At 39.2% G+C, this 7,297-nt stretch overlaps 1 protein-coding gene across 1 annotated transcript in view; it reads right to left on the bottom strand.

The window, feature by feature from the left end:
- The window catches only part of ABHD18 (abhydrolase domain containing 18), a 79,386-nt gene extending 77,432 nt beyond the window's left edge, over nucleotides 1-1,954 (bottom strand). Inside the window, exon 1 of the mRNA XM_077176755.1 lies at nucleotides 1,947-1,954. The gene's annotated coding sequence lies outside the window, so the exon portion shown is untranslated. The remainder of the gene's footprint in view (nucleotides 1-1,946) is intronic.
- Between the last annotated feature and the right edge of the window lie 5,343 nt (nucleotides 1,955-7,297).

Raw genomic sequence — 7,297 nt, 5'->3', positions numbered from 1 at the left:
TCATGTATGAGGTGTATGAATATGCAACAGGCTATTGTTTTTAAGGGTTAGTCCTCTGGTAACGTGTGGCCTTTTTCGGGCTTATTTTGCCCAGAAAGAGGTACCCGGACCATCTGTAACTCTTTGTTTTTTATTGTCTCATATTATCCTAATCAAATTGTTCAAATTTTTATTACTCTATTACTATTTTTATAACTGTTTTATTAAACTTGTACAATTTTAAAACCAAGCGACTGGCGTTTTTCACAGGTGGAAGCTGTGTCTTACACAGAGGCGGGCATGGCTCTGGGTGCCTCCTGGGCCAGGGCCAGGCAGAGTTTGGCCCCTCTGCTCCCTCAATTCCACCCATTGCCAACACCTTTGGAAGAGACATCCCCAGCTGGGCTTGGGCTCTATTTCCAGAAACAGCCCTGTCTGTTTTCTTTCCTTGGGGAAAAAAGTCAACTCGAACCCCAAGTTCTCTGCTTACCCCGCGTTTTGGGTAAGCAAAAATTTCAAAACATAAATATCTGATAGGTATCAGATATTTATGTTTTGAAATATCTGATAGGTATCAGATATTTATGTTGTGAAACTCCACAAAATAAACCTGCAGGCTGCAAAAGTTCCCCAAGTATTTATTTGCTTCTAAAAATGACACTGTTTCACACAGCAATGTGACGTCTTTGTGACACAGGATGTGACACTGCATTGCACGGTTCTGTTCCACTGGAGAGATTAAAAATAAGCACAAAATGACTAAACTAGTTTAACATCCCTGTCAAGAGGCTTGATTATCTCTGCCATTTATCACAGTCTCAATGATCTCCTAAACAACCAGAATTTTCCTAATGAAAACATGTTCTTTTCCTCTAGAACCTCCAGAGGCAAGAGAAACCACTGGTACACAGAATTATTTGTAACACAACTACTCCACCTGCCTTGATGATCTCATTTTTACTTGCTAGGATGAGGATCAGAAAGGCAAACCAGGTCCAGTCCCATCTACAGTATCCAGGAAAGGCAGATCCCCAACTCCAATTCCAGTTCTGCTCTTTCCATCCCTGTTAGGAAAAAAGTGGTTCAAGGCATGGCAGCAGCACTTGAGGCTGACTCTGAATAGAAGCCTCGGGGGCAAAGAGATTAAATGCAAATGCTCCTGTGTGCTTGTGCAACCCCAGCCAGCTGGTTTGAAGCTGCTCTGGGGAGCAGCAGACTTGTGCAAACACTCCTGACAGCCACCAGAAAGTGCCAATGGACTTTTTTATTTGCTTTGTGCAGAGTTGGGGAGGAGAGCACAAGCAGGGTAAGCCAAACTCTTGGAGGCTTTTCCTCAAAGTCATCTGTGTGCTTCAGTGTCACGCTGATGTCCAGCCTGTGAGTGTGAACAAAACTCACTCCAGCTTTACCTGAGCACAGCCCCCCTTCTCATCATGGACTGCCACTGGAGCAATCCTGGGACTGAGATTGCCCCAGTCTTTCCAGTTCTTGGCCTGTGGATCACGTCTGGTATTTTAGCAGTTAAAAAAAAAAACCCATTTGTACAAATTCCATGAGCCAAGGGTTTCATGTCAAACTTAATGGCTGGGGTGAAATCTTAGGAACAGTGCTGGGCTTAATTTCTGTGAAACAAGACATTTAAATGCCTCCTAAATGCTTCTTTTATCCTAAGTTATCAATACTCCACAAGGTTTCGTCTTTCTTCCTTGAAAATTACTACCTCAGAAATAAGAGTTTTCTCATTAATGTACATGCTAAGATTTATCCCCAATACTGAGAAGGATCCTCAGCCATTCTAAATTTTCTCAAGAAATGCTGTACTAAGTGTTCTAGGCCTCTATATGCTTGGCTTTTTAATATTTTTGGGATGTGTTTTGGCTTTAAATGCTGCCAGCCAGGTAAAAACCTTTTCAATGTTGTTTTAGTATGAGCAAAATGGAAACACTGAGAATTTCAAACAAGAAGCAAGTAAGGATTTTCTTGGATTCCTTGGTCTTTCTGTAGTAAAGAACACTAAGGAACTTTTTTCTCCTAATGGATCACTCCAAGGGAGGATCTTTTGACCATTAAATATTTATCTGGTGTCACACTCTGTGTTAGCTGGTACCAATGGCTAAATTTAGAAAAGCTGTGATCCTTCTTCTGATGCTTTTTTTAAGCTCTACTGGGCAAGTAGAAGGCTTAGGAATTAAATGAGGTCACTCCCATCCTAAGGGTGCTCTGAATTCTTTCAGTGCTGTTAAAACTTGCACAGCTCATTTTTTTCCTTCTTTAGTAGGAGTGAAATAGTTTTTTTACCAAGTAGATTGCAGTTCATTAGTGATCAATAGAGTCCTCTAAAATATTTTAAGGGCTGTATTAGGAACTAGCACTGTTTTTTTTGTCTTCACTAGCAAAAACCATGCACACATTTTTTTGGGAGAGACAAATCCAAATCCCTAATTATACTGGAGAGAAGACACTTTTTAAAAATTAATATTGATTAAGTACATCTGAAATCAAATCCACTTGCAATGTCAAGGTGAGGTTCTAGGTCCTCCATAATGACAGAAAGACAATCTTGTCTAATTCAGGCCACTGATACACACATATTAAATGCATGTTCACAATAAATATAAATGTTTATGTTCATCAATATAAATAACTGTCATAACCTAGCTAAAAAGCATTTAGCATATTTTGTTTTGGATCCACATGAATATACACAAATGAGAGGCTATTTGATAATGGTTGTTGCTGCTTAGCTGACAGAAACCAGTTTTGCTGAAAGCAGCAATTGTAGTTCCAGAGAGTTATCCTATCTGGAAAACACAGTCTTAACTGGAGAAATAACAGGTGATAGATTTAATTCAAGGCCTCCACCTGATGAGGATAAGCAGCATGGTAAGAAGTTGTTACAATCATACCAATCAGCTTCATTTGTACCTTCAGAACAACATGAATGAAACAAGGATCACTCACAAAATACATTTGTACACCCACAACACATATAAATCTTCTCATTCTCATATTTTGTGCTACTAAACCCATTACCTTACTCTAAATTATTATAATTTGTGTTTTTAGTAATCTTGATTGTTTTCTCTGTCCTAGTGGTAAGTTAATGACCAGAAGCAGAGGCAGTTCTTTGCAAAGCCTCAAGAGGCACAGCACTTTGAAATAAAACCAGCATGAACTGCAGGCCTGCTGCTCAGATAAAGCATAAAAGAGTGAAATTACCTTTAGTCTGAAAGGAAGACATCAATAGTACTTATGGGGTAAGCTTCAAGGTTTGTGATATTTAGGACAGATTACCAGAGGTATGCAGGGCATTATGTAAGAATTTAAGAATCCCTGGTATTTTCTGAAATGACCTAAGCAATTTCTATGCCAACATTTATTCAGATTTTATTTTGACTTCCTGGAATACCAAGAGAGGAGATCCTTGAAACAAAACACTTTAGAACTAACAACTCCTGTTACCAGGTGGCAAAACATCCTCAGGGATACAGGGAATAAACTTCTGCTTTCTCAAGAGCATTTTCATGGTTTTTTTAGAATTATTTATTTGAAGATAATCTTCACAGCAAGAATTAGTATTATTAAATGTACTTCAAACGCTACTGAACAACCTGGTAAAATTATTCTATCCACAAACCTGCCCTACCCCAAATACCCAGCTCTGAGTAGGAAAAGGAAAACCAGTCCTAGTTTTCTACTAAAAGCTTTCACCAAGCTGTGAACTGAATATAATTCTACAAAACAAAGGTAGAAGCCAGTACAAGTTCTGTAAAATTCACATCAAATCCAGTAGATAAAAAAATGTAATTTTGATCGATTTCTGCTACTGTAGAATGGCTTGGCTCTTCAGCAATAGTCTGTCAGGCACAAATAACTGCAAATGGAAAAGCTGTTGCTAACAGCCTCATGAATTCTTAATAAATGTGATGATAAAGATTTAAAAGGTGTTCATTCCTGTGTGTAAAAGCCACCTTAGTGGTGTCCATAACATCCAAAACTGAAGGCCTGGTGCCCAACAATTCCCTGTACTGAACTACCCATTCCCTGCAGAGGCCAGGCAGCCCATCTGTATTTGTAATTTTAATAAGCCAGTCCCCAGTTCCTGGAACTGTTGCTCAGCAGCACCTAATAGAAAAGATATTTATGCACATTGTTATGCATGCAGACACTCTGCTTTTCAGCACAGACTGCCTGCAGAGCTGAGCCACTTGAACAGAGGAGATCACTGCTTTGTCTCATTTCTACCAAAGCATAGAGACCTGGAGGGGTGAAGACAGGGTATTCAAACAGGTAGTGACTTCCATTTGCTGAAACACTTCCCAGCTGAAACAACTGCCATTCCAATGCTGCTGTCCTCCAGCAGAATCCTTATGGATCAAATTCTCTGCCCTTTCTCTGCCAAGATCTTTTTTTTCTATGGAATACCAAGCTTTCACTTCCTCCCCACATATTCTTGCTCAGATCTGTAAGAAACATTACTTGTTTCAGCTTTTCCCTATAGTGGAGCAAAAATTTAAAAACCTGTGTGGCAAAGATAAAAAAGTTAAAATTTTATGTGTGGGATTTTTAATCTGTTTTCCAGCTCTTGGGATTCTCTACAGGTGAAAACATGGCAGGCAATAAACCAACCTTTGAAGGAAGAACTCCAAACTGTGCACCTTCTTATAAAGGCATCACAAAATTATTAATTCAGCCCAAGTAAAAGGCACAGGGAACAACAGGTGAAGCAAAGCAGCCAATTCCTGGGATAACCTTGCACAGACAAGAACCAGAGTTAAGTTGTCCACTGCAGGCAAATCAGGAAAGGCAACAGCCCCAGAGACAGCAGAGATTTCTTTCTGTACTGCAAACCCTTCCAGACATGCTTTTCAGGAAATTAATTTTACCTATTTGAATGAATGAAATATATCTAGAGACATAAACTACCCAGAAATCTCCAGTTGAGAAAATCTTCAGTTGATATTCTTGATACAAACAAGGATGGTCATTCATTCTTTAAATGACACCCCATAACACCTTAAGTCAGGAAAAACCAAACTCCTCTGGTTTCTGCACCCAAAGTTGGCCAAATTCAGTTAAAATGTTTCCCTACAGAATCTAAACAAATGCAAAACTGACAGCTGTACTCAGCACTACTTCCAGAGAAATTTATTTCACTCTGCTTCATCCTCCCCTTTAAAGATTGTGCATTTCTTATTACTTTTATGCTTCTAATTGCACATTGGTAAATTTATAGGGAACAGGAAGGATTCTAATAGTACTGTGCATTGGTCTGCCTCTAGAATGAAGTAAATATAACACCTGAGGCACATTTTTAAAAATCCATTTCTTTGGTAAGGTAAAGCTGGCACTGCCACTGCAGAGGTTTCACTGCCTTCCCCAGTAGGAGCAGCAGCCTCTGGCAACTGAGCTGATCTCAGTGGATCTGGCTCCTGCTGCTCTGCCAGCAGCCAGGTTTGCCAGAATGCCCTTCCCAAACTGAAACACAAAGATTGCTGCATACACCTATGAAAACACAGCACTACCATATTAGAACGCTGACCTTTGTACTAAATCAAACTTCAGAGCACCAAGAACAGGATCTATCCAAACCACTGTATTTACAAAATAATGAGGCAACATGGCAGTTTCAGAGCAACTCCTACAATGAGGTTTTTTTATCTTTTCACTGATATAAGCTGATCCCAGTAGGAGAAACATTTTACATAACTTTTTACAGCTCTGACATAGCTATGCTGCCTATAACTGCATCAGGGGCACATCTTGTACAGTAAATGCAGACCATGTGGATGTACCCAAAATCACTTGTTATTTACCAGTTTGAGAACAACTCTGCAGCTGTAGTACCCCATTTCCTGACCTGAACAGAACATCTAAGACAGCTTCCAAAGACCCTGAGCTTCAACAGCGGATATGGCACTTGGCTGAATATTGTACTCCTAAGGAAATTAATGTTGAGTGTTATTCATGGAATGTTTCTAAAATTTGAGTCTCGAGCTCACATACACATGTGAGCCATCTGGAAGCACTTCCAGGAGATGGGAGATTTTAAGAACTATAAACAGTATTATTTACACAATGCCCGTTTCACTTTTTTCCACTGGAAGTAAAGAAAGAAAACAACCTTAAAACTCTATATACAAAATGACTGTAATTGAAAAAGAACTGCTTAAGAGTTAGCATGTGATATCAGGAGATTAATCAAACTTCAGTGACGGACAGAATTCCTCCTGGTCAGCACTACCAGCAAAGCCTGGGGCAAGGAAATTTTCTGGCACTGTAGTAAAGAACTGTCAACAAGAGAAAACACAGAACACTGGATTTTTGTTTACATTATCAAAACCTAATCAAAGAAATCCTGAAAGAGATAACTTAAGACAGAGACAAATGAAGCAGATTTTCCATCTATTTTCACATTAAACAAACCAGATATGAATAATTTATTTTCCATTCTGCTGATATGAATGAATTTTATGCAATCTGCCAAATGCCAGTATCAACACTTCATATTCCAAGACCAAGATTCCTTGTCATTAATTCCACGGGTGTTGGCCTGTGTGCCTTTCAAGAATCCATCTGAATGGAGGGACATTTGCAGGCACCTCACAAAGTCATTAATAATTTAAGATCAAACCCAAATTTTATTGCTGTAACAATAGGCTACACAGGAAACCTGCCTCTTTCTACCACCACTCATTACCAGCCATGCTGAGGGAAAGAAGTGCACAGCTCTTGACCAGATCTATTTTATTTATTAAAATTAATATGCAAAGGATTATTTTTACCTGTTTTCCTTTATCCCCTTTGGACATAAAAATATGTTTGCATTTGTCCTTAAAAGCAACCTTTAGAGCCTGTGTTGGGAAATAGTGTGTCACATTTGCCAAACAGTGCCAGAGATGCTACAGAGAAAGAAATGGATTTTTAAAAACAACTAGAGAATTTGAAATTTCCAAAGTTTATACTTCACCAAGGATATTATACAATTATCTCTTCTATTTGGTATGAGCTGCAACAAAGGCCAACACTCTTCCTTTTCAGGTCCTTTCTTTTTCAAGCACTTCTTTTTGGAGAAATGGATTTATTTTGAAACTTACCAACAGTATATGAATTTGGTGTTAGCTCTAGAAGATCTCAAACTATGAGTGAAACATCAGTAACAGGAGAAACAGTTTAGATTTTCAACTTCCTTCCTTCACCCATTTCTGGGGCTAGGGATAGCAATGGAAAGTGCTATTTACAGGGCTGTGCAGACATTGCTCTCCCGCAGCAGCCTCCCCGTGCGTTTTGGCTGACAGAGAGGGTGCTCACACTCCAT

Source organism: Agelaius phoeniceus, chromosome 4 (assembly GCF_051311805.1).
Source record: "Agelaius phoeniceus isolate bAgePho1 chromosome 4, bAgePho1.hap1, whole genome shotgun sequence".
Taxonomy (NCBI): domain Eukaryota; kingdom Metazoa; phylum Chordata; class Aves; order Passeriformes; family Icteridae; genus Agelaius; species Agelaius phoeniceus.
Note: the sequence above shows the minus strand (reverse complement) of the source record. Positions and strands in the feature narration are given on the sequence as shown.